Raw genomic sequence first — 27137 nt, 5'->3', positions numbered from 1 at the left:
AGCACAGGATGCCCGGGCACCGTCTACTGCAGAGACAACGCAGGTGAGCAGATGCAGCAGCCTCGGCATGAGACAGGCCAGCCCTCTCAATCTCCACCTGTGCTCCACTCCCCATGTTCCACAGAAGAGACCCCTCGCCCCACTCCCGATGTTCCACAGCACACATCGAGAGGGTGCAGCACATGCCCCATCAGACGCCCATGCCACACTGACACCGCATCTCTAACTGGTGTTCCTGTCCCAGCCTTTGCCCCCACGCCCACAAGGCATCTGGAGGAGCTCTTTCAGAACTGACACAACATCACTCTTCTGCACAAAACTCTCCCACACTCCCCTCATGACACAACAAAAACCAAAGTTGTTTAATAAAAATCTTTCATATTTGTCCTGAGCCTCTCTGACTCATTCTGCTCCAGCCTCACAGGTCTCCTTATTACCTGGACACCTAAAGGTGCTCCCAGACGAGGCCTCTGTACTGCTTGTCTGCCTTTGACTAGAAACTTCTTCCCCCAGATAAAGAGCTGGGCGCACCCCTCATCTCCCTCAGGCCTTGTTCAAGTATCACCACACTGGCAAGGCCTTTCCTGACCACCCCTCCCTACCTCTTCCCACCATGGGACAGGCTTTGTCCATCAGCCTCCCCAGCTGGAAAGTCACTTCAAGCAGTAGGGAGTCTAGAACAGAGCCCGACAGGGAGGTGCCCAGCAGACACTCCTGGAACAAATGCACAAGCGAGGGGTGGCGTAGTAGCACTGAGGGAGTGCAGGCATGGAGCAGACAGTCAAAGCGGTGAAAGCAGAGAAGGACACATGTCCCACATGTGGCAATAAAAACAGACATCCACACAAGGGCTTTTTTTTTTTTCTTTTGAAAACAGTTTCACTCTGTCACCGAGGCTGGAATGTAGTGGCACGATCTCAGCTCACAGCAACCTCCGCCTCCCGGGTTCCAGTGATTCTCCTGCCCCAGCCTCCAGAGTAGCTGGGACTACAGGCGCCCGCCACCACGCACTGGCTGATTTTTATATTTTTAGTAGAGACGGGTTTCACCATGGTGGCCAGGCTGATCTCAAACTCCTGACCTCAGGTGATCTGCCAGCCTCGGCCTCCCAAAGAGCTGGAATTACAGGCATGAGCCACCACACCCGGCCTCAGGGGCTTCTTAAAACACAGATTCACACATGTCCAGATACACAAACCTCTGAGAGTAGAGCACACTCAGGAGACGGAGAGACATGAGGGTAAGAGTGAGGTAGGAAAAAAAAGGAAGAAGAAGAAAGGAGATTCCTGCTTATCTGACGTTGAGTCAACCACGAACCCAAGAGCATGAGACCCAAAATAAAGAAACATAACAAAATGTACAAGCTGTTCCCCAAATCTAGCCCTTCTTTAGTATTCCCTGTGCCAGAGGAAATCATTTCTGAAGTCAGAATCCTAAGAATTAGCTTTGATCCTGCTACGTTCAACCCATATCTCTCTCTCACCCCCATCGCCACTGTTGCTTCTACCTGGATTCTCACAGAAGAAAAGCCTTCTATCTGCCTTCCACTGTTATCCAGCAAACCATTATTCTCACTGCAGCCAGAGGTCTTAAAAAAAAAAAAAACTCCTTCTCTGCTCAAAGCCCTTCAACTGTTTCCAACTACACTTAAAGACCAAAATCCTCACCCCAGCCCTCCAGGTCCCACATGAGCTCCCCCACTTCCTCTAGGCCCCTTCCTCTATGTCCAGCTGCCAGCAATATGTCCCCTCCCACACCAAGCTGTGGCACAGGGCTCCTCTTACCTGGAACTGACAACTCCAACCTACACACAGCCTGGGCTCACCCTACAGCCTTTAATCTCACTTCCATCTCTCAGTTTATAAATCAGGAGGACGTACAGTGTCCCCAGGAAGACTGGAGAACGCCCAAGTCCCCATTGCAGCGAGCACTGTGAGGCCACAACCTCAGACAATCAGGTTTCCATTCAGGCACCGAACACGACCTCATTTCAGGGGAAAACGGTACTAGAAAACTTAAAATGTTACTTTGGGCTTTTTTTTTTTTTTTTTGGAGATGAAATCTTGCTCTGTCGCCTAGGCTGCAGTCCAGTGGCACGATCTTGGCTCACTGCAACCTCTGCCTGCCGGGTTCAAGCAATTCTCCTGCCCTAGCCTCCCCAATAGCTGGGATTACTGGCACGCACCACCACACCCGGTTTTTTTGTTTTTGTTTTTTTTTTTGAGACAGAGTCTCGCCTTGTTGCCCAGGCTGGAGTGCAGTAGTGTAATCTCGGCTCACTGCAACCTCCGCCTCCTGGGTTCAAGAGATTCTCCTGCCTCAGCCTCCTGAGTAGCTGGGATTACAGACATGCGCCACCATGCCCAGCTAATTTTTTGTATCTTTCGTAGAGATAGGGTTTCACCATGTTGGCCAGGCTGGTCTCAAACTCCTGACCTCAGGCGATCTGCCCCTCTCGGCCTCCCAAAGTCCCGGGATTACAGGCGTGAGCTGAGGTGAGAGAATCGCTTGAACCCAGGAAGCAGAGTTTGCAATGAGCCAAGATCACGCCACTGAACTCCAGCCTGGGGGACAGAACGAAACTCTCTCAAAAAAAAAAAAAAAAGTTCTAGTCTAGAAATTCACTCTACACATACCTCTCAAAACCTCTTTCCACAACGACTTCTTTAAATAGGACTTCTACCTCAGAAGCCATTCATTTCCAAATCCCTAGCACAAATGTAAATTTTTTATACATAACCAAACAGAAGTTCACTGTGCCAACAAGTACCAGTCTCCAAGCTGCTGGCAAGGTGGTGCCACATGTGCCTACTACCCCAGAACCTGCCCTCTCCTCCAGGGCTCAGAATGGATAATTAACCCACGGGGTACAGGGCAGCCTGTACAATACAGCTGTTCTCTTCAGGACCCACGACACCGCCTGACATAAAAACACAATTTGGTCCACTTAAGAGAAATGTCAACTAAAGACAAAGCGACACTGGTCAGTAATCCATCATTAGAGGCTGCCAGAAGGAAGGGCTGGGGCCACGGAGGGGAGTCACTAAAGAGCAGAGCCTATGGGTAAGGTGACAAGGCAGGAAAGAGGCCCTGCGAAGTCACCCCACAGGGAGACAGCCACAGCACAGACAGCTGCCCATGCCCCCACCCACTCCATAAGCGAAACTGAGTGGGTGAACCCTGCAGACAACAGGCAGAGGTAGGGGAGGAAGCGTAAGGCAGAAGAGAAATAGGCCCTGTGTGCTCGGCACTCAAAGTGCTTGACTTACAACACGGGAGACATGACCACCTGAGTAAGGCCCATCTGTGAGTGAGATTTGCAGTAAATACGCATTCTCCTAAATCACAAAAGCTCCCAGGCCAGGGAGTGGGGCTGAAAACTAGCCTAGCCCTGATCTGAGGAGGAGCTCACCAAGGCCTGTACCCATGGGGTAATTGGTCCACCTACAGAGACACTGTCTCCTAAACTGCCCACAGCCTTGCACCTAGACGTGGCAAGTCTTATTTCCTGTGTCACTATGATGGGGAGAAATGAGTTCCCATTATTCCAGTCAATAGAGCAGGCGAGAAGGCCCTTTACTGCTGTGTCCTATACTGAAAGATGTGGCATGACCTCTGCAAGGAGGATAACAGTTCATGGAACCTTGGGAAAAGTTAAAGATATATGGAGAAGAAAACATAAGGAGATTTGGTTTATTTCAGTATCTCCTGAGCCATGTCACCAAAGCTCACTGCAGAGATTTAGAGTTGCTTCGTTAGCACAGAATGACTCTCTGAACTTAGAGATTTAGGGTTAGGGTCACCAAATCCATGGTAACTCACAGAATGTACTGCTTTCTTACAAACGAAGATATCTGAACACACTGAATTCAACCCTGCAGGTAGACAGAAGGGTAATATGATTTGTCCAAGGAAGTACAGATTCAAACTGGCCCCATGAGTTTAAATGGCAAGTGGAGACGACGAACATTCACTACCGACAAACTGTCCAGAATTTCGGATTCTGAAGAACTTTTGGGCTATTTAGCAGTTCAGTCACAATTTCAGAAGATACCCAAAAGTGAAGAAGAGAAGATACACTCTCAGTTTCTATAACTTATTAGATGTGAAAACCTCCAGATGTATTTGACTTACCCAGCATCTGACCTTAACAGTGTGGTTCAAACTTCAAGAGCATCTGAATGAGACGAAACCAAATTATGGTCACCTTCAACAATTTGCCACCCTAAAATTCTAGAGATAAATATATAAATCCCAGAACCATCTAAAAATCTGTAACTTTGTGACCGAATTCCAGATAATACTTGAGCCCAACCGATTATGAAAATTTATTTTATTTTAACGGAATTAGCAGCTGGGTGCAGTGGATTACAACTGTAATTCTAACACTTTGGGAGGCCAAGGCAGGAGGATCACTTGAGCCCAGGAGTTCAAGACCAGCCTGGGAAACATAGCAACACCTCGTCTCTACAAAAATGTTTTAAAAATTAACCTGGTGTGGGGGTGCATGCCCGTGGTCCCAGCTATTCGGGAGGCTGAGGCAGGAGGATAGCTTGAGCCTGGGAGATCAAGGCTGCAGTGAGTCATGATTGGCCACTGCACTCCGGCCCAGATGACAGAGAAGACCCTGTCTCAAAAAGAATTTGTTTTAATAATAATAAAAATGGCAAACAGCACTAAACTCGCATCTGCACAACTGTGCTTAAATATGACAATAAAATAAATATGATTCGATAAACTACCTTTGGGCTGCTTTTGTATTACTGCTAAATAAAACTCAATATTCCACCACTGTTAGCAACAGTTTCCATGACAATTTCACAACCCCACACATGGGTTTCCGATCAGATGGCTCTACACAAGAATCTGGGCCTGGCGCAGTGGCTCATGCCTGTAAACCTAGCACTTTGGGAGGCCACGGTGGATTACCAGAGCTCACGAGTTCGAGGCCAGCCTGGCCAACATGGCAAAACCCCATCTCTACTAACATACAAAAAATTAGCCAGGTGTGCTAATGCACACCTGTAGTCCCAACTACTCAGGAGGCTGAGGCAGGAGAATCGCTTGAACCCAGGAGGCGGAGGTTGCAGTGAGCCGAGATCCTGCCATTACACTCCAGCCTGGGCGACAGAGCAACACCAAAAAAAAAAAAAAAAAAAAAAGCAAAACAACAACAACAAAATAATCTGAATGAGTAACCACATTAGTGTTAAACTTCCAGAATGATCTAAAGTCTTAATTCTGTACTTTCTGAGCTTCCATGCCAAAGGAAAAGGAAAAGAACAATCCTTTTTTTTTTTTTTTTGAGACGGAGTCTCGCTCTGTCGCCCAGGCTGGAGTGCAGTGGCGCTATCTCGGCTCACTGCAAGCTCCGCCTCCCGGGTTTACGCCATTCTCCTGCCTCAGCCTCCCGAGTAGCTGGGACTACAGGCGTCCGCCACCTCTCCCGGCTAATTTTTTTGTATTTTTAGTAGACACGGGGTTTCATTGTGTTAGCCAGGATGGTCTCGATCTCCTGACCTCGTGATCCACCCGTCTCGGCCTCCCAAAGTGCTGGGATTACAGGCTTGAGCCACCGCGCCCGGACAAAAAGAACAATCTTAACAGAATCCTTCTAGAATCCAGAATCAGAAGTAACTAAATTTTGGAATCAACTGTGTTGTACACAAAAAGCCACATTCAAGCAATCGTTCCTAAGGTTTACTATTCTCCAAATAATCACTCCTGCTCTTTCACTGGAATGCTTCTCATTTTTTCCCTTTACACTTTGGTCACTATACCTGGTAATACACACCTCACTGTGGGGACTGCTGGATTAGAACGTACGTTCGAAAATCAGACGAAATTGGCTGGCCTCTGTCTAAATTCACATGGCAGAAAACTTCTACAGACCCAAATGTGATGTTAAAATTATTTATTTTTAGAGACAGGGTCTTGCTGCTGCCCAGGCTAAAGTGCAATGACACAATCACAGCTCCCTGTAGCCTGAAATTCTTGGGCGCAGGTGATCCTCCCTCCTCAGCCTCCTGAGCAGCTGGTACTACAGGTGTGCACCACCAAGTCCAGCTACAGACATTAAAATTTTTAGACAATTTTTTTTTTTTTTTTGAGATGGAGTCTCGCTCTGTCGCCCAGGCTGGAGTGCAGTGGCGCGATCTCAGCTCACTGCAAGCTCCGCCTCCCGGGTTCACGCCATTCTCCTGCCTCAGCCTCCTGAGTAGCTGGGACTACAGGCGCCCGCCAACTCGCCCGGCTAGTTTTTTGTATTTTTTAGTAGAGACGGGGTTTCACTGTGTTAGCCAGGATGGTCTCAATCTCCTGACCTCGTGATCCGCCCGTCTCGGCCTCCCAACGTGCTGGGATTACAGGCTTGAGCCACCGCGCCCGGCCAATTTTTAGACAATTTTTTTTTTTTTTTTTTTTTTTGAGACGGAGTCTCGCTCTGTTGCCCAGGCTGGAGTGCACTGGCCGGATCTCAGCTCACTGCAAGCCCCGCCTCCCGGGTTCACGCCATTCTCCTGCCTCAGCCTCCCAAGTAGCTGGGACTACAGGCGCCCGCCACCTCGCCCGGCTAGTTTTTTGTATTTTTTTAGTAGAGACGGGGTTTCACCGTGTCAGCCAGGATGGTCTCGATCTCCCGACCTCGTGATCCGCCTGTCTCGGCCTCCCAAAGTGCTGGGATTACAGGCTTGAGCCACCGCGCCCGGCCTAGACAATTTTTTAAAATCCCTAATTCTGTATCTTACCTGATTCAGTCAACAACACTTACTGGCTATGAACAAGGTAGTATGCCTTAAAATTGTTCTGCATTCAATAAACTTCCAATCTTAAAAAAAAAAATTTTACAAGCCCACAGCTAACATCATATTTTTTAAAATATCAATCTCATAAAAGATAATAAATGTATAGGTAAAACAAAGGTGTAAAGTATCACTAGAGAAGTTGCTACTGTGGTTGGAAGGTAAGTGGAAAAGAAAAGGCAGCATCAAGCCAGGCCCTGAAGGATTCTCAGAGGCAGAACCAGGAGAAACAGGTGGGAAATGGAGACGAGAAGTACTCGAGAACAGGCTTCTGAAGAGCGAAGGCAGAAGCCATGACCCCAACATGAAAACAGGACGTGATGGAGGGCAACAGCCACACCCCTGCAGAGGCACAAGGTAACAGAAGAAAGGAGGAAGGGACCCACCTGGAGAGATGACTGAAGCACCCAAGGAGTCCCTGCTCAGTCACCAGCAGGCTGCATCGGCAGGGACGCCTGGCCAGTAAGGCCTGAGCACACATACCCTGTGTCTACACAACCGTGCCTGTTCATCTGGGCATGGCACAAGGTGCATGGCTTTTGAGATCACCATGTAACTCCTACTGGTAATGCAGAAGGCACTCTGCAGCAGTTAATGAATGTAATTTATGTTCATTAAAAAAATACACAAAATATAGAAACATACAATGAGATGAAAATAAAATTGTCTTTTTACATATTTTTTATTAACAACACAAAACTTTGTTATGTCACTAAAAATTATGACAAAAAAACTTAAGATCAATATGATTGAATGTACTTCACATATTTTTAATTAACAACACAAAACTTTGTTGTGTCACCAAAAATTATGACAAAAAAACTTAAAGAGATCAATACAATTGAATGTACTTCATTATTTTAAAAATCTTGGTTGAATATTCTGTGTTAAAATCAGATCTTAGGAGTACTCTAAATTCAATTACTTAGAGAGTCAGTTTTACTGGCAATCTTTGCTGAAAAAGGTCCCACTCAAAGATACATAAAGCGAAGTAGAAGTAGTAGATCATTGGCTGCACTTGCTCAATTATGAAAACTGGTTTTCAGTCTCACCAATTAATTATGCAACGTTTCTGTTGAACTTCAGCTAGTCAGGCCAGGCGCGGGGGCTCACACCTGTCATCCCAGCACTTTGGGAGGCTGAGGCAGGCGGATCACGAGGCCAGGAGATGGAGACCATCCTGGCTAACACGGTGAAACCCCGTCTCTACTAAAAATACAAAAAAAAAAATTAGCCGGGTGTGGTGTCGGGAGCCTGTAGTCCCAGCTACTAGGGAGGCTGAGGCAGGAGAATGGTGTGAACTCAGGAGGCGGAGCTTGCAGTGAGCAGAGATCACACCACCGTACTCCAGCCTGGGCGACAGAGCAAGACTCCGTCTCAAAAAAAAAAAAAAGGAAAAGAAATTCAACTAGTCAATTTACATCCTCTTCATTAGAGTTCCTTATTCTTACATACTAATCAGAAGGTATCACATTTTTGTATTTTTAATAAATAAGTTCAAGACACTATTGTTACAAAAGGAAGCTTTTAAACAAGCTAAAAAATTTCATTTCCAAGTTTAAGTGTGCAGTAAGATGACTATTTACATTATTCTTAGCAAACATACACACACACAATGGAGACAATTCTAAATATCCATTTTCTCTTTTTGAGACAGTCTCACTCTGTCTCCCAAGGCTGGAGTGCAGTGGTGCAATCTTAGCTCACTGCAACCTCCGCCTCCCACATTCAAGCGATTCTCCTGCCTCAGCCTCCCGAGTAGCTGGGGACTACAGGCGCACACCACCACAACCAGCTAAGTTTTGTATTTTTAGTAGAGACAGGGTTTCACCACGCTGGCCAGGTTGCTTTCAAACTTCTGACCTCAAGTGATCCACCTGCCTCATCCTCACAAAGCGCTGGGATTACAGGTGTGAGCCACCGCGATTGGCTTAAACGTCCATTTTCAAAATGCTGATCACAGCAACTTTCTATCCAAAAGCAATTTTCCACTCATTGTTAAAGTGTCACCTTTACCTTGAGGGGACAGGTTACGTGTTTCTTTTTCTCAAAAATACTGAATTTGCTAGATGGCTTTCTACTGACAGCCACTTATTACAGCAAAGGTCTGCAAATTTAGACCACTTACCTTTATGTAAGAGAAAAACACTCAATTCACCTTCAGAATAGGCAATGCTTTTACCTTTGCCAAAAGATAGCCAGCAAACCCCTGTGTCTTGCCAAGTATTTTCAGTTACTCCCCCTCATTACAAAATATTGTAAAGATGTACTACTCTATAAAGGTCTCAGGCTGACCCATGAGTGCTTCTGGCTTCAACTGGTTGTTATCAGCAGTTTCCTATGCATCATGTGGTAAACCAATTTCTCATATTATTCTCTCTGCAATCCTGCCCTACCCAAGAATCTTTTACTTTTGTTTCTTACCTGATGGACTATATTAATTTTTTTTATTACAAAGTGGCTACTCTGGCTGAGCATGGTGGCTCACACCTGTAATTCCAGCACTTCAGGAGGCCGAGGCAGGTGGATCACAAAGTCAAGAGATTGAGAACATCCTGGCCAACATGGTGAAACCCCGTCTCTACTAAAAATACAAAAATTAGCTGGGCGTGGTGGCGGGCACCTGTAGTCCCAGCTACTCAGGAGGCTGAGGCAGGAGAATCACTTGAACCTGGGAGGCAGAGGTTGTAGTGAGCCGAAATCGTGCCACTGCACTCCCGCCTGGCGACAGAGCAAGACTCCATCTTAAAAAAAAAAAAAAAAAAAAAAAAAAAAGCTACTCTATCATTGTGTATATCCAGTATTTCCACAAAACCTTGTTTATTAATGAAATCATTTCAGAATCCACAAGCTTGTGTCTCATCAAAAGAGTACTCAACTAGAATCTATCAAAAAGAACAGGCTAACACCTGTAAAAATACCCATGTGGCCAGGTGCAGTGGCTCACTCCTATACTCCCCCAGTACTTTGGGAGGCCACGTGGGAGGATCATTTGAGGCCAGGAGTTAAAAACCAGCCTGGGTAACACAGCAAGACCCCTGTCTCCGCAATTTTTTTTTAATTAACCAGGCATGGTGGCACGTGACTGTAGTCTCAGCTACTCTGGGGTAGGATGATCTCTTGAGCCCAGGAGTTTAGGCTGCAATGAGCAATGGATGGTGCCACTGCCCTCCAACCTGGGCGACAGAGTGAGTCCCTATCTCAAAAATCAAAAACAAGAACAAAAAACACCACAAGTGCTTCCATCAGCCCAGAGCAAACCCCTATACCATCATTTATTCTAACCAGTTACTCTTCCAAATCTCCTGGAATTGAGTCTATGAATACTCCAAAAATATTTGCTGACAAAATAATGTATTTCTTTTGTTGCCATATTGTTTCCCATGTATTATTTCTGCCATTCTGCTCACTCCCCATCCCCTACTGGAAAAATACCCTTTTCCCAAATAGTAGGTGGCTATTTTGTCCCCAGTATTAGATACTTCTGGCAGAGTTACAGACTGGCTCCACCACCTCCACAGCTGAATGCTGTCCTTTTGTGCTGGAAGTCATTCACGGAAGCCCAGACAAGAGCCTTTTCCACCAGACCTTTCAAAAATGCTGCACGCTCCTGGTCGGGGTGGTGGCTCATGCCTGTAATCCCACCACTTAGCGAGGCCAAGGCAGAAGAATTACTCAACCCCAGGAGTTTGAGACCAGCCTGGGCAACATAGCGAGACCCCGTCTACAAAAAAAATTTAAAAAAAAAAAAAAAAAAAAAAAAACTAGCCAGGTTGGTAGAGGCGCCTGTGGTCCCACCTATTCAGGAGGCTGAGATGAAAGAATCACTTGAGCCTGAGTGGTTGAGGCTGCAGTGAGCCAATATCACGCCACTACACTCCAGTGCCTAGACAACACCCTGTCTCAAAAAATAAACAGATATAATAATTTTAAATGCTCCTAATTCTCCATATTAAATGCCTGCCTATGAAAACTACAGTTGCTTCTGCATCTGAACCCTAAGCAATACAGAAATAAAAGAAACCTCAAAAAGGAGTTTCTCTTTAAGTTTAATACAAATACTAGATTGTGTAGTGCATGACTTCAAATATAGCTGCAAAATTTACAGGTTATGTTTCTCTTTTGAATGCTTAAAATATTTTGGTGAATGTGAAGGCTATCTATACTTTCCTTCCCTAATATCTCAAGGCAAGATAAACACTTCAGGCATGGCTTGTCATTAATAAAAGTGGATGTGAATCCAGATTTTAAATAATCTTTGAGGGCTGATTCCCAGTTCTGCTGAGATTGTTTTAAACTTCATTACATGGCCAATGAAGAGCTTGTTCAGGAAGTAGAAGTGTTAGCTCTGCTACAAACGTCCTTACTGTTCCACACACACTATTAGCATTACTTCTGATCCAGAGTTTCTCTGAAGACTACCTGTTTTGGTTTTGGGAGGTTTTTTTTTTTTTTTTTAGTAGAGATGACCAGAATGGTCTTGAACTCCTGACTCAAGCAATCCTCCCACCTCGGCCTCCCAAAGTACTGGGATTATAGGTGTGAGCCACTGTGCCCAGCCTCTGTTTTTGTGAAGACCAGTTTAATTAAAATTAGACATCAGAACTCAAGAATGTACTGACTGAGCGCTCATTAACTGCCACGGCTTCCACAGCTGTAAGTGTCAAGCACACAAATTCCTGAGTTGGAAGGGTCTCTCTTGCCTCAGAACAGATTAAGACTCACCCATGACTGTTTGCAATGCAGATCAAAGGCCAGGCGCAGTGGCTTATGCCTGTAATCCCAGTACTTTGGGAGGCCGAGATGGGAGGATCACAAGGTCAGGAGATCGAGACCAGCCTGGCCAACATGGTGAAATCTCATCTCTACTAAAAATACAAAAATTAACTGGGCATGGTGGCAGGTGCCTGTAATCCCAGCTACTCAGGAGGCTGAGGCAAGAGAATCACTTGAACCTGAGAGGCGGAGGTTGCGGTGAGCTGGGATCTCACCACTGCACTCCAGCCTGGCAACAGAGCAAGACTCCATCTAAAAAAAGAAAAAAAAAATGCAGATCAAGTTGTGGGGGACGGGGGCGGATGCCACTGTTGTAAAGTTAAATGCCTTATTTAGAAATATAAGTACTAATATGTTTTTCCCACAGCCTAAAGGCTTACATCCTACAGTTTCTGAGACCCCTGAAAGGGGTGACGAGTAGTCACTGAAATGTTAAATTATCTTTTTTTTTTTTTTTTTTTTTTTTGAGGCGGAGTCTCGCTCTGTCGCCCAGGCTGGAGTGCAGTGGCGTGATCTCGGCTCACTGCAAGCTCCGCCTCCCGGGTTCCCGCCATTCTCCTGCCTCAGCCTCCCGAGTAGCTGGGACTACAGGCGCCGCCACCACACCCGGCTAATTTTTTTGTATTTTTAGTGGAGACGGGGTTTCATTGTGTTAGCCAGGATGGTCTCGATCTCCTGACCTCGTGATCCGCCCGCCTCGGCCTCCCAAAGTGCTGGGATTACAGGCTTGAGCCACCGCGCCCGGCCTAAATTATCTTAAAGACAGGGTCTCGCTTTGCCACCATGCTGTAGCACAGTGGCGCAATCAGCTCACGGCAGTGTTTAACTCCTGAGCTCAACTGATTCTTCTGCCTCAGTCTCCTGGGTAGCTAGGACTACAGGCACGCACCACTGCACCCCGCTGATTTTTCCTTTATTTTTTGTAGAGACGAGGGTCTCCCTATGTTGCGCAGGCTGGTCTCAAGCTCCTGGGCTCAAGCAATCTTCCTGCCTCAATCTCCCAAAGTGCTGGGATTATAGGAATGAACCACTACACCTAGCCTAGTCACTGAAATCTTTTGACTGAGTGACAATTACAATTATCATAAAGTTATAAAAGGCCTTCAAGACTATCTAACACAATCTTCTTACCTGACAGATGTGGAAACTGTGTCCAACGCACAACCACATACAGATGACCTGAGATCTTTAGACAAAACTCCTTTTGATAAATTACTTAGCAAACAAACCAATAATACCTAAGCACCATTTTGTAATATGGGAAGAAGAGTTTGATCTAAACATAGACAAGTTGAGTTCACAAGTCACAGCTATGGGGGAAAAAGGCCTCAAACAACATTCTAATAAATAAATATCCACAATGATAAAGGGTTACTGAGAACCCATTTGAGTTACTGTCATCAGAAATCTCAGCCGGGTACAGTGGCTCACGCCTGTAATCCCAGCACTTTGGGAGATCGAGGCGGGCAGATCACTTGAGATCAGGAGTTTGAGACCAGCCTGGCCAACATGGTGAAACCCCGTCTCTACTAAAAACACAGAAATTAGCCAGGTGGGTGACGAGCGCCTATAATCCCAGCTACTCGGTGGGCTGAGACAGGAGAATCGCCTGATCCCGGGGGATGGTGGTTGCAGTGAGCCAAGACTACGCCACTGCACTCCAGCCTGGGAGACAAAGTGAGATTCTGTCTCAAAAAAAAAAAAAAAAAAAATCTCTACAAGTAGCCAGGCATGGTGGCGGTGGCTCATTCCTGTAATCCCAGCACTTTGGGAGGCCAAGTCAGGCCCATCACTTGAGGGCAGGAATTCGAGAGCAGCCTGGCCAACATGGTCTCTACCAAAAAATATAAAAATTAGCTGTGCATGGTAGTGCGCACCTGTACTCCCAGCTACTCAGGAGACTGACATGGGAGAACTGCCTGGGACCCAGGAGGCAGAGGCTGCAGTGAACTGAGACTGCGCCACTGCACTCCAGCCTGGGCGACAGAGCGAGATCCTGTCCAAAAAAGAAAAAAGAAATCTCTACCAGCATATGCCTAACATATTAAGTGTGAACTTGAGAGGAAGAACCCAACATAGAATAACCTGCGTTATAAGGACATAAATAAGTGAGTTCACCAAAGCCTGGAGAGTAAGCAAAGCAACAGTCAGGAGGAGAACTACAATGGCATGGTGCCACGCACAGGAAGGAAAAGAAAGTTCCAGAAAGGTGGATATCACAGTCACGTGCAAAAAGCTCAAAGGGAGCCAGGTGCAGTGGCTCACGCCTGTAATCCTAGTACTTTGGGAGGCTGAGGCAGGTGAGGTGAATCACTTCAGCCCGGGAGTTCAAGACCAGCCTGAGAAACATGGTGAGATCCTGCCTCCACAAAAACTAAAAATAAAAACACTGAGGAAGGGGAGGGGAAGAAAACAGAATCTGAATGCGAAGGAAAATAACCCAACAGAAGTGGGAAAAATTCAAGACACAGGAGAGAAACGACGAAGCTGTTTTGAAGAAGCCTCAAGATAACGTACTACACATAAATTCTGCAGTGAGTTTCCATGAATTAACAGACTCATTAAAAACCATCAGTTAACAACCCCTGGAGCACACAGTTAACTTTGGAAAAATGGATAGATGCTTTCTTCCAAATCAAAAGACAAAAGATGTCCCAAAAAAGGTGAAGAAGAAAGAAATGCAGAAGCTCACATCAAAATGGCCTGGCTCTCTGAGCAACGTTTCTGTCCATGTACTATGTGCCGAGCAGGCCACAGCGCACAGTTTAGATGTTCCAATCCAATCTAAGTGGTGTGGCTAAGCCAGGACAGGCACCATAGGAACTCAGAAGGGAGAGTACAGCCTGGCCTTGGACGGTGAAGGAATGCTTCCCACGGGGACAGAGCATGGTCTCCATCTCAGAAAGAAAGGGGTTAAACCAGGCAAAGACAGAAGAACACACCGGAGCCGGGCGCGGTGGCTCACGCCTGTAATCCCAGCACTTTGGGAGGCCGAGGCGGGCGGATCACAAGGTCAGGAGATCGAGACCACGGTGAAACCCCGTCTCTACTAAAAATACAAAAAATTAGCCGGGTGCGGTTGTGAGCGCCTGTAGTCCCAGCTATTCGGGAGGCTGAGGCAGGAGAATGGCGTGAACCCGGGAGGCGGAGCTTGCAGTGAGCCGAGATCGCGCCACTGCACTCCAGCCTGGGCGACAGAGCGAGACTCCGTCTCAAAAAAAAAAAAAAAAAGGAACACACCGGAAAGAAAAGCGTGCACAGGCCAGGCGCAGTGGCTCACACCTGTAATCCCAACACTTTGGGAGGTCGAAGCAGGTGGATCACCTGAGGTCCGGTGTTTGAGACCAGCCTGCCCAGCATGGCGAAACTCCACCTCTACTAAACATACAAAAAATTAGCTGGGCATGGCGGCAGGCGCCTGTAATCCCAGCTACTCGGGAGGCTTGAACCAGGGAGGCGGAGCTTGCAGTGAGCCAAGATCGCACCACTGCATTCCAGCCTAGGCAACAAGAGTGAAACTCCATCTCAAAAAAAAAAAAAAAAAAAAAAAGAAAGAAAAGAAAAGCATGCACAAAGGCACGGAGTCAAGAAAAACCTGGCCTGATCAGGCCATGCAGGCCGCACTACACAAGCAGGTCAGGATCACTGCAGTGCCCCACAGGCACTGTGACAGCAGTGGAACAGCGAGATGGAAGGAAGCGAACAGCAAGAAGGACACTCAGCTGTCTGTGCAGCCAGAGTCTAGCAGACAGGGGTAGCAGGAGCAAGTGAGGGGCCATGAAAGGAAGCTGAAGACATTCAGGTGCTCAGGTACAAAGGCAGGCGGAAGACATCCAGAGGGAGGAGGAAGCAGCAGAGTGTATTCACAAAGAAGAGAAAATGCAGTAGACTACGGCAAGAGTAAGGAAGACCAGACTAGTAAGACAGGGCTAGGCACAGTGGCTCACACCTGTAATCCCAGCACTTTGGGAGGCCAAGGCGGGATGATCGCTTGAGCCCAGGAAGTCAAGTTGACAATGAGCTATAATCATGCCACTTCACTCCAGACTGGGTGACGGAGCAAGATCCTGTCTCTAAAATAAATAATTTTTTTTTTTTTTTTTTTTTTTGAGACAGAGTCTCGCTCTGTCGCCCAGGCTGGAGTGCAGTGGCCGGATCTCCACTCACTGCAAGCTCCGCCTCCCGGGTTCACGCCATTCTCCTGCCTCAGCCTCCTGAGTAGCTGGGACTACAGGCGCCCGCCACCTCACCCGGCTAGTTTTTTGTATTTTTTTTAGTAGAGACGGGGTTTCACCGTGTTATTAGCCAGGATGGTCTCAATTTCCTGACCTCGTGATCCGCCCATCTCGGCCTCCCAAAGTGCTGAGATTACAGGCTTGAGCCACCGCGCCCGGCCTAAAATAAATAAAAATTTAAAAAGAATAGCAAGACGGTTTCTTTATCTCAGTTGGTACTGAGACGTGACAAAAGCCAACAGAAACTGAAAGGTATGTGAGGGGACACTGACTAGAACAATTAGAGGAATTTTTTGAACTCAAGTCTTCGGGCCTCAGTTTCCTCAGCTAACAAATACTATCTAGGCAATAAACAGGGGTTCTGCTGTTGCCCCCTCCAGTTCTGAAGTTCTATGCATCTATGATTTAACCATCACAGCCTTCCCACTGGCATACAGGTGTGGACATCTGTAAATGTACAAACACACAAAGAACAGTTCAATTCAGTTTGTGCAGAGGTATTTAATTGAAATGATTGATCCAAACCATCCCATTATTCTTTTAAAGGAAGGAAGAATATTAACAATAGCTGTAGCTGTCTTCCTACGCTTGTTGGTTTTTGTTCGAGATGGAGTCTCGCTGTGTCACCCAGGCTGGAGTGCAGTGGCACGATCACAGCTCATGCAACTTCCACCTCCTGGGTTCAAACAATTCTCCTGCCTTAGCCTCCTGAATAGCTGGAATTACAGGTGCATGCCACCATGACCAGCTAACTTTTGTATTTTTAGTTGAGACGGGGTTTCACCATGTTGGCCAGGCTGGTCTCAAACCTCTGCCCTCAAGTGATCTGTCCACCTCAGCCTCGCAAAGTGCTGGGATTACAGTGCAGCCACTGCACCCAGCCTGATTTTGTTTGCTTTTAAAGACAGAAAGCTGCTTGGTACAGTGGCTCCCACCTGTGATCCCAGTCATCCCAAATACCCAGGAGGCTAAGGCAGGAGGATTGCTTGAGGCCAACAGTTTGAGACCAGTCTAGGCCTCCCAAAGTGCTGGGATTACAGGCTTGGGCCACTGCGCCCGGCCTAAAATAAATAAAAATTAAAAAGATCCTCATCCCCCTCAGAAAAATTTCAATTAGCTGGGTGTGGTGGCCCGTGCCTGTAGTCCCAGCTACTTGAAAGCCTGATGTGGGAGGATCTCTTGAGCCTAGGAGTAGGAGGCTACAGTGAGCTATGACAGCAGAACTGCACTCCAGCCTGTAAGCTATGACAGTGGAACTGCATTCCAGCTTGGGCAACAGGGACTGGACTCTAACTAGTAACTTGTAGACGTTTGCCTGGGTGGGCTACTTTCACCTAAGTGAAATAATTACCAAGTATTTTTAGGAAAAGTAATTAGATTGTAGTACACTTTTTTTTTCGTTTGAGATACAGTCTCGCTCTGTCAACCACGACGAAATACAGTGGCATGATCTAGGCTCACTGCAACCTCCTCCCCAGTTCAAGCGTTTCTCCTGCTTCAGCCTTCCCAGTAGCTAAGATTACAGGCATGCGCCACAACACCCAGCTAATTTTTGTATTTTAGTAGAGACAGGGTTTCACCATGTTGGCCAGACTGGTCTTGAGCTCCTGGCCTCAACTGATCCACTGACCTCAGCCTCCCAAAGTGCTGGTATTACAGGCGTGAGCCATAGCGCCAGCCTTGTAGTACATTATTAAATGGTTAATTTTTTTTTTTTTTTTTGAGACGGAGTCTCACTCTGTCACCCAGGCTGGAGTGCAGTGACAAGCGATTCTTCTGCCTCAGTCTCCCAAGTAGCTGGGACTACAGGCGCGCACCACCACACACGGCCAAGTTTCTGTATTTTCAGCAGAGACAGGGTTTCACCATGTTAGCCAGGATGGTCTTGCTCTCCTGACCTCATGATCCGTCCGTCTCCGCCTCCCAAAGTGCTGGGATTACAGACAGGCGTGAGCCACCATGCCCAGCCAACAGTTAACTATTTTACTGAATTTTAGCATGAACATGAAATTACTACCATACTGTAAATCTGAATATTAATTAGCCTCTCAGGAATCCTTTGAAGAAAATAAAAAGCTTCACCGGCCGGGCGCGGTGGCTCAAGCCTGTATGTAATCCCAGCACTTTGGGAGGCCGAGACGGGTGGATCACAAGGTCAGGAGATCGAGACCATCCTGGCTAACAAGGTGAAACCCTGTCTCTACTAAAAAACACAAAAAACTAGCCGGGCGAGGTGGCAGGCGCCTGTAGTCCCAGCTACTCGGGAGGCTGAGGCAGAAGAATGGCATAAACCCGGGAGGCGGAGCTTGCAGTCAGCTGAGATCCGGCCACTGCACTCCAGCCCGGGCGACAGAGCAAGACTCCGACTCAAAAAAAAAAAAAAAAAAGGCTTCACCATTTCATAGGTGAGAAAACTAAAAAGAATTAAAATTAAAATTCTGGGCTGCTAAATGCACTGTGGTGTACTGGATTAGATCCTGGAACAGAAACAGGAGATTTTAAAAATCCAAATAATCCGTAGTTAATAATATTGTACCAATACTAATTTCTTAGTTTTGACAAATATACCAAGGTTCTCTAGAATATCCATATTAGGGAAAGCTGGCTGAAGAGAACTCTAGGCACAACAGTATGCCCTCATTGCCCTCATCCACAGGGCACTTCTCAGTGGTTTGAGTTACCTGTGATTAACTGTGGTTCAAAAACAGGTGAGGACAGTATAAGAAGATATTCTGAGTGAGAGAGACCACATTCACATAACTTTTATTACAGTGTATTGTTATAATTGTCCTATATATTATTAGTTATTTTTGTTAATCTCTTACTGTGCCTAATTTACAAATTAAGCTTTACCTATGGTAAAGGTATTACATATAGGAAAAACACTGTATATATTAGGGTTGAGTATTATCTGCAGTTTCAGGCATCCAGTGGGGGTCTTGGGATGTATCCCCTGCAGGTAATGGGGTAGTGTACTATCTTGGTGACTTTTCTGTAAATCTAAAATTATTCTAAAATAAAGTGTTTATTTTTAAAAATCCTGTGTCAAAAGAATTAGATTCTACAACCTCTCATTCAGTTTCAAGTTGTATCTAATACTGTGCTCAAAATATTCAAGAGAAAAATGTTCTTTACTTGACATCACCATCTATTAACATACATAAGGGAAAAAGTCAATTTCCTCAGGAAAACAACAAGCAGTAATTCTATACCACAAACATTACTGGAATTACTCCAAGGTAGTTTAGAAATTGAAACATTTGGCCGGGCGCGGTGGCTCAAGCCTGTAATCCCAGCACTTTGGGAGGCCGAGACGGGCGGATCACGAGGTCAGGAGATCGAGACCATCCTGGCTAACACGGTGAAACCCCGTCTCTACTAAAAAATACAAAAAACTAGCCGGGCGCGGTGGCGGGCGCCTGTAGTCCCAACTACTCGGGAGGCTGAGGCAGGAGAATGGCGTGAACCCGGGAGGCGGAGCGTGCAGTGAGCTGAGATCCGGCCACTGCACTCCAGCCTGGGCGGTCCGTCTCAAAAAAAAAAAAAAAAAAAGAAATTGAAACATTTCTTTTTTTGAGACAGGATCTTGTTCTGTCACTCAGGTGGGAGTGCTGTGGCACGATCGCAGCTCACTGCAGTCTCGACCTCCCGGGCTCAAGCGATCCCCCCACATCAGCCTCCTGAGTAGCTAGAACTACGGGTGCACACTACCACACCTGGCTCATTTTTTTTATTTTGTAAAGACAGTATCTCAACTGGGCATGGTGGCTCACGCCTGTAATCTCAGCACTTCGGGAGGCCGAGACAGGTGGATCACGAGGTCAGGAGATGGAGACCATCCTGGCGAACATGGTAAAACCCCATCTATACTAAAATACACAAAATTAGCCAGGTGTGCTGATGCACGCCTGAAATCCCAGCTACTCAGGACGCTGACGCAGTGGAATCACTTGAACCCGGGAGGTGGAGATTGCAGTGAGCCGAGATCGCGCCACTGCACTCCAGCCTGGCAACAGAGTGAGACGGTCTCAAAAAAAAAAAAAAAAAAAGACAGTATCTCACTGGCCAGGCACAGTGGCTCACACCTGTAACCCCGGCACTTTGGGAGGCCAAGGCGTACGGATCACCTGAGATCAGGCGTTCAAGACTAGCCTGACCAACATGGTGAAACCATACCTCTGTTAAACATACAAAATTATCCAGGCGTGGTGGCACATGCCTGTAATCCCAGCTACTTGGGAGGCTGAGGCAGGGGAATCGCCTGAACCCAGGAGACGGAGGTTGCAGTGAGCTGAGATCAGGCCATGACACTCCAGCCTGGGCAACAAAAGCCAAACTCCATCTCAAAAAAAACAGTGTCTCACTATGTTGCCCAGGCTGGTCTCAAAATCCCAGGCTCAAGGGATCCTCCTGCCTTGGCCTTCCAAAGTGTTAGGATTATGGTTGTAAACCACTGCACCCAGCTGCTAATTCCATTAAAATAAAGTAAGTTTTCATAATCGGTTGGACCCCAATATTATCTAGAATTTGGTCACCAAGTTACAGATTTTTAGATGTTTTTGGGATTTATATGTTTATCTCTGGCCTGCTAAAGTATTGGGATTACAGGTGTGAGCCACTAAGCCCAGCTGAAACTTACTTCTATAGTAAAAACAAAATAAATGTTATAGAGGCCCATGGCATATAGAGGCCTATGATTTGAAATCTTACTGGTCAAACTCTAAAATGAAGACGGCTCGTGTCACTATGTTCACGTAATCTAGCAAATCAGTTTACAAAGCCTACAGGGTCAAAAAGTCTAGCAAAGAGAACTTTATCAAATACAATTCAAAGCAGCATCCTATAACAGCAACAAATAAATATTAAATTAGTAATTAAGCCAGGAAAAAAGGTCTCCAATAAGTATATTTCACATACACATTACAATTTAAAATGAAAATACGAATAAGCATAATTAATGAAAATTAATCAGGCAGTTATGTACAGGAAATTCATTTCAAATAATACAGATAGGTTTAAAGCAAAAAGAAAAAATATAACATGTGAATGTTAATTAGCAGAAAGCTGCAGAGGCTATATTAGTAGTATCAGACAAAAGCGACTTTAGAGACAAGGAAACTACCAAGGATGAGGGATACAGCTTAAATGACAAAAGGGTCAATTCACCAAGACCTAACAATCCTAAATGTATATGCACCAAACACAGCTTCAAACGTACATGAAGCAAAAACTAAATAAACTATAAGGAAAAGTGAACAAATCTACAATTTTAGGCAAAGACATCAACATTCCTCTCTTAGCAATCAAAAGAACTAGTAGACAAAAACTCAGCAAGAATATAGAAGCGAACAAAACCATCAACCAAAATAAAACTATCAGCCAACTGGATCTAACTGACATTCAGAAAACACCCAATAATAGTAGTACATACATTTTTAAGTGTATATGCATTCACCTAAACAGACCATAAAACCTTAAATTTTTTGAAAACCTTTAGATCATAAAAAGAATGATCTCAGACTATAATGGTAAAAATCAGACAAGAATTCAGTATTAGGCCGGGCGCGGTGGCTCAAGCCTGTAATCCCAGCACTTTGGGAGGCCGAGACGGGTGGATCACGAGGTCAGGAGATCGAGACCATCCTGGCTAACACGGTGAAACCCCGTCTCTACTAAGAAATACAAGAAACTAGCCGGGCGAGGTGGCGGGCGCCTGTAGTCCCAGCTACTCAGGAGGCTGAGGCCGGAGAATGGCGTGAACCCGGGAGGCGGAGCTTGCAGTGAGCTGAGATCCGGCACTGCACTCCAGCCTGGGCTACAGAGCGAGACTCCGTCTCAAAAAAAAAAAAAAAAAAAAAAAAAAAAGAATTCAGTATTAGAGAGATACAGGTGGCCGGACACAGTGGCTTCAAGACTATAATCCCAGCACTTTGGGAGGCCGAGGCGGGCAAATCACGAGGTCAGGAGGTCAAGACCACCCTGGCCAACATGGTGAAACCCTGCCTCTACTAAAAATACAACACTTAGCTGGGCACGGTGGTGTGCACCTGTAATCCCAGCTACTAGGGAGGCTGAGGCAGAAGAATCACTTGAACCCGGGAGGCAGAGGTTGCAGTGAGCCGAGATCATGCCACTGCACTCCAGCCTGGGTTACAGAGTAAGACCCTGTCTCAAATAAATAAATAAATAAATAAATAAATAAATAAACAAACAAACAAACAAATGGGAGAGATACAGAGTTAAACAGTACACTTCTGTATTAATCCATTTTCACACTGCTGATGAAGACATACCCGACACTGGGAAGAAAAACAAGTTTAAAAAGAGTTCTGGCCAGGAGCGGTGGCTCACGCCTGTAACCCCAGCATTTCGGGAGGCCGAGGCGGGCAGATGACAAGGTCAGGAGATCGAGACCATCCTGGCCAACATGGTGAAATCCCGTCTCTATTAAAAAAATACACAAAAAATTAGCCGGACGTGGTGGCGGGCGCCTGTAGTCCCAGCTACTCAGGAGGCTAAGGCAGGAGAATGGCGTAAACCCGGGAGGTGAAGCTTGCAGTGAGCCGAGATTGCACCACTGCACTCCAGCCTGAGCCACAGAGCGAGACTCTGTCTCAACAACAACAACAAAAAAGGAGTTCCACAAGGCTGGGGAGGCCTCACAATCATGGTGGAAGGCAAGGAGGAACAAGCCTGGTCTTACATGGATGGTGGCAGGCAAAGAGAAAGAGCTTGCCCAGGGAAACTCCCACTCACAGAACCATCAGATCTCATGAGACTTACTATCATGCAGCACAGCAGGGGAAAGACCTACATATAGGATTCAATTACCTGCCACCAGGTCCCTCCCACAACACACGAGAACTGTGGGAGCCACAATTCAAGACAAGATTTGGGTGGGAACACAGCCAAACCATATCAACTTCTAAATAAACTGTAGGTCAAACGAGAAGTCACGCCTGTAATCCCAGCACTTTGGGAGGCCGAGGTGGGCAGATCACGAGGTCAAGAGATGGAGACCAGCCTGGCCAACATGGGGAAACCCCGTCTCTACTAAAAATACAAAAAAAAAAATTAGCCGGGCATGGTGGAGCACGCCTGTAGTCCCAGCTACTCCGGGGGCTGAGGCAGGAGAATCTCTTGAACCCGGGAGGCAGAGGTTGCAGTGAGCCAAAATTGCACCACTGTACTCCAACCCGGCCACAGTGCAAGACTCCATCTCAAAAAATAAAAAAAAAAGGAGAAGGGAAATTAGAATTTTATTATTTTAGAGATGAGATCTTGCTATGTTGACCTAGCTAGAGTGCAATGGCTGGCTATTCACAGGTCCTAACACTGCACATTACAGCCTGGAACCCCTGAGCTCAAGTGGTCCTCCTGCCTCAGCCTCCTGAGTAGCTGGAACTACAGCACACAACACCATACCCAGCTAGAAAGTATTTTAAATTGAATGAAAATGAAACTTCGGCCAGGAACAGTGGCTCAAGCCCGTAATCCCAGCACGTTGGGAGACCCAGGCAGGTGGATGACTTGAGGTCAGGAGTTTGACACCAGCCTGACCAACATGGCAAAACGCTGACTCCACTAAAATACAAAAAATTAACTGAGCATGGTGGCAGGCACTGTCATCCCAGCTACTTAGAGACTGAGGCAGGAGAATTGCTTGAGGCTGGGAGGCAGAGGGTTGTAGTGAGCAAAGACTGCACCACTGCACTCCAGCCTGGACGATGGAACAAGACTCTGTCTCAAAAAAAAAAAAAAAAAAAAAAGAAAGAAAGAAAGTTCTGTGGCCGGGCGCGGTGGCTCACGCCTGCAATCCCAGCACTTTGGGAGGCCCAGGCGGACGGATCACGAGGTCAGGAGATCGAGACCATCCTGGCTAACACGGTGAAACCCTGTCTCTACTAAAAAACACAAAAAATTAGCCAGGCCTGGTGGTGGGCGCCTGTAGTACCAGCTACTTGGGAGGCTGAGGCAGGAAAATGGCGTGAACCCAGGAGGCAGAGCTTGCAGTGAGCAGAGATTGTGCCACTGCACTGCAGCCTGGAGACAGAGCGAGACTCCGTCTCAAAAAGAAAAACAAAAACAAAAACAAAAAAGTTCAACATACCAAAATTTGTGGGATACAGCTTAAGTACGGCTCAGAGAGAAGTTCATAGCATTAAATATTCACATTAGAAAAGAAAAGCCCAGGCACAGCGGCTCACGCCTATAATCCCAGCATTTTGGGAGGGGGAGGTGGGCAGATCGCTTAAGCTCAGGAGTTAAACACCAACGTGAGCAACATGGCAAAACCTCGTCTCTACAAAAAAAAGAAAAAAAAAAATTTACCCAGACATAATGGCTTGCACCTGTAGTCCCAGCCGCTCAGGAGGCTGAGGTGGGAGGATCCCTTGAGTTCAGGAGTTCAAGGTTACATGAGCTATGATCAAGCCACAGCACTCCAGACTAGCAGACAGTACAAGACCCTGTCTCTTAAATAGAACATAAAAATAAAAAACAAACCCAAAGCAAGTATTAAGGAAAAGGGTTAAAAAAAAAAAAATCAAAGATACTGAAAATGGAAAAACAGAAAAATCAGTAAAACCAACAGCTGGTTCTTCAAAAAGGTTTAAAAAATGAAGAAACCGGCCAGGTGTGGTGACTCACGCCTGTAATCCCAGCACTCTGGGAGGCTGAGGCGAGGGAATCACAAGGTCAGGAGTTTGAGACCAGCCTGACCAACATAGTGAAACCCTGTCTCTAGTAAAAATATAAAAAATTAGCTGCGCGTGGTGGCAGGCGCCTGTAATCGCAGCTACTTGGGAGGCTGAGGCAGGAGAATCGCTTGAACCCGGGAAACGGAGGTTGCAGTGAGCTGAGATTGCACCACTACACTCCTGCCTGGGCAACAGTGTGGAAACTCCATCTCAAAAAAAAAAAAGGAAAAAAAAAGGAAAAAACCTCTATCAAGAATGGCAAGGAAGAATAAAAGGTAAAAAATTACTAATATCAGGAATGAAAAGGCAGACATCACTACAGACTCCTACAGGCATTAAAAGGATAATAAAGGAATACTGCAGACAACTCTACATGCATAAATTCAAATACTTAGATGAAATGAACCAATTCCTTGAAAATCAGAAACTACTAACATAGAGAAAGAAATAATTCCCACCTTACTTTAATGAAGCCAGCATTAATACTACAGATTAAGCATTCCAAATGCAAAAATCCGAAATCTTAAATGCTTCAAAATCTGAAACTTTTTCAGCAATGACATGACACTCAATGGAAAAATTCACTGGAACATTTCTGATTTCAGATTTTCAGATTTGGTGTGCTCAATCAGCATAATGCAAATATTCCAAAATCGGAAATTATCTGAAATCTATATAACACTTCTGGTCCCAAACATTTGAGATAAGAAATATTCAACCTGTAAAACCAAAATCAGGCAAAAATAAGAAAGCTAGTGACAAACATCCCTCATGGAAACAGACCAACAATGCTTACTAAAATTTAGTGAATTTAAGTCTAGTAATTAAAAAATAAATGACCAGGTAAGACGTCGTAGCTCACGCCTGTAATCCCAGCACTTCAGGAGGCCGAAGTGGGCGGATCACGAGGTCAGGAGATCAAGACCATCCTGGTTAACATGGTGAAACCCCGTCTCTACTAAAAATACAAAAAATTAACCGGGCGTGGTGGTGGGTGCCTGTAGTCCCAGCTACTTGGGAGGCTGAGGCAGGAGAATGGCGTGAACCCGGGAGGCAGAGCTTGCAGTGAGCAGAGACTGCACCACTGCACTCCAGCTTGGGCAAGAGTGAGACTCATCTCAAAATAAATAAATAAATAAATATCTCTCTCTCTCAAAAAAAAAAAAAAAAAAAAAACCTGACAGGCACAGTGGCTCATGCCTGTAATCCCAGCACTTTGGAGGCCGAGGAGGGCAGATCACAAGGAGCTCGAGACCAGCCTGGCCAATATGGTGAAACCCCATCTCTACTAAAAATACAAAAATTAGCCAGGTGCGGTGGCACACGCCTGTAGTCACAGCTACTTGGAAGGCTGAGGCAGAAGAATCGCTTGAATCCGGGAGGCAGAGTTGCAATGAGCCGAGATGGTGCCACTGCACCCCAGCCTGGGCAACAGAGCGAGACTCCATCTCAGGAAAAAAAAAGTAAAACTATAAAATTTTTAGAAGAAAACATGGAAGGAAAAAATCATCATAACCTGGAGCTAAAATGGAGATCTTAGAAATGACACCAAAACCATGATCCACATAGAAAAATTGATAAATTGAACTTCATTCACATTAATTTTTTTTTTTCTCTGCAAAAAACCGGTTCACAGGTTGGGTGCAGTGGCTCACACCTGTATCCCACCACTTTGGGAGGCCAAGGTCGGCCCATCACTTAAGGTCAGGAGTTTAAGACCAGCATGGCCAACATGGTGAAACACCATCTCTACTAAAAATATAAAAATTAGCCAGGCATGATGGCACACGCCTGTAATTTCAGCTACTGAGGAGGCTGAGGCACAAGAACCATTTAAATCGGGAGGCAGAGGTTGCAGAGAGCTAAGATCACACCACTACACTCCAGCCTGGGTGACAGAATGAGACTCCGTCTCACCAAAAAAAAAAAAAAAAAAAAAAAAGGTTAACTATAAAATTTTTAGAAGAAAACATAGAGGGAAAAAAATCTTCATAATCTTGAGCTAAAACAGAGATCTTACAAATGACACCAAAACCATGATCCATAAAAGAAAAAATTGGTAAAATGAAGTTTATTCACATTAATTTTTTTTTTCTCTGCAAAAAAACAGTTAACAGGCTGGGTACGGTGGCTCACACCTATAATCCCAGCACTTTGGGAGGCTGAGGCGGGTAGACCACTTGAGGTCAGAAGTTCAAGACTAGCATGGCCAACATGGTGAAATCCCATCTCCACTAAAAATACAAAAATTAGCTAGGCGTGGTGGTACACCCCTGTAACTCCAGCTAGTCAGGAGGCTGAGGCACGAGAATCACTTGAATCTGGGAGGCGGAGGTTGCAGTGTTGCAGTGAGCGGAGATCACGCCATCACACTCCAGCCTGGGTGACAGAATGAAACACTGTCTCAATAAAAAGATAAGCTACAGAGTTGAAGAAAATGTTGGCAAATTATATGTGACAAAGGATTTGAATTCAGAATCATGGAGAACTTTCAAAAAATAGGCAAAGTGGGCCAGGCACGGTGGCTCACGCCTGAAATCCCAGTACTTTGGGAGGCCGAGGCAGGCGGATCATCCGAAGTCAGGAGTTCAAGACCAGCCTGGCCAACATGGTGAAGTCCTGTCTCT

The 27137-nt window shown here is 45.9% G+C and overlaps 1 protein-coding gene and 4 long non-coding RNA genes across 12 annotated transcripts in view; 2 read left to right on the top strand and 3 right to left on the bottom strand.

Moving 5' to 3' along the window:
* The window catches only part of LOC144341087 (uncharacterized), a 40889-nt gene extending 14437 nt beyond the window's left edge, over positions 1–26452 (bottom strand). The window contains exon 1 of the long non-coding RNA XR_013417688.1: positions 26076–26452. This is a non-coding gene — a long non-coding RNA (uncharacterized LOC144341087). The remainder of the gene's footprint in view (positions 1–26075) is intronic.
* The window catches only part of FAM193A (family with sequence similarity 193 member A), a 201260-nt gene that overhangs the window by 162300 nt on the left and 11823 nt on the right, over positions 1–27137 (bottom strand). The gene's annotated exons all lie outside the window — the stretch shown is intronic.
* LOC144341089 (uncharacterized) lies at positions 853–26452 on the top strand. Its single transcript, XR_013417690.1, has 3 exons — positions 853–951; positions 23018–24191; positions 26331–26452. It is a non-coding gene; the product is annotated as an uncharacterized LOC144341089 (long non-coding RNA).
* LOC144341086 (uncharacterized) lies at positions 2035–3575 on the top strand. Its single transcript, XR_013417687.1, has 2 exons — positions 2035–2255; positions 2576–3575. It is a non-coding gene; the product is annotated as an uncharacterized LOC144341086 (long non-coding RNA).
* On the bottom strand, positions 13979–22889 carry LOC144341083 (uncharacterized). Its single transcript, XR_013417684.1, has 2 exons — positions 22163–22889; positions 13979–14543 (listed from the first exon to the last, which is right to left on the bottom strand). It is a non-coding gene; the product is annotated as an uncharacterized LOC144341083 (long non-coding RNA).

This window comes from Macaca mulatta, chromosome 5 (genome assembly GCF_049350105.2).
Source record: "Macaca mulatta isolate MMU2019108-1 chromosome 5, T2T-MMU8v2.0, whole genome shotgun sequence".
NCBI classification, from domain to species: Eukaryota; Metazoa; Chordata; class Mammalia; order Primates; family Cercopithecidae; genus Macaca; species Macaca mulatta.
This window is presented reverse-complemented; position numbering and strand designations above follow the sequence as displayed.